The sequence below is a fragment of the Solanum tuberosum genome, unplaced genomic scaffold (assembly GCF_000226075.1).
Source record: "Solanum tuberosum cultivar DM 1-3 516 R44 unplaced genomic scaffold, SolTub_3.0 scf00019, whole genome shotgun sequence".
NCBI classification, from domain to species: domain Eukaryota; kingdom Viridiplantae; phylum Streptophyta; class Magnoliopsida; order Solanales; family Solanaceae; genus Solanum; species Solanum tuberosum.
In genome coordinates this window covers 1,883,713-1,884,177 of record NW_006238945.1, presented here as the reverse complement: position 1 = coordinate 1,884,177, position 465 = coordinate 1,883,713, and positions in this window count along the sequence as shown.

The following is a 465-nucleotide window of genomic DNA, read 5'->3' as shown; positions in this document are numbered from 1 at the left end:
ATATTTATTATATTACCAAAAAAAACTATTATTATTAAAAGGGTTAAATTTATAAAAGATATTGTTATGAAAACGCTGTTGCTACTATAGTTAAAAATTATGTTATAAAAAATATAGTATAATATAATATAAAATTAATTCCCCAAATATTTGGCTTTTTATAGTGAACTGTTATAATATAAAGAATGGATACAAAGTTCTTATTATATGTTCACCTTTATTACTCTTTAAAGAAACATACCCAGGGTCTGCCCACTAATCTTTTTATTGCATTAACTTTATGGCTAATTTGAAAGACTCGTAATGATTATATTTTTACGCGTATCATATCTTGTTAGCCAATCTATGTTTAAACAGTACTACTGATTATCAGAAACTTTGCAGAAATACGAAGTTACCAAAGTTTCGATGAACCAGTGAAAAACATAAATTAATTAACAAAACTAAAATCTGTAAGAACGTACC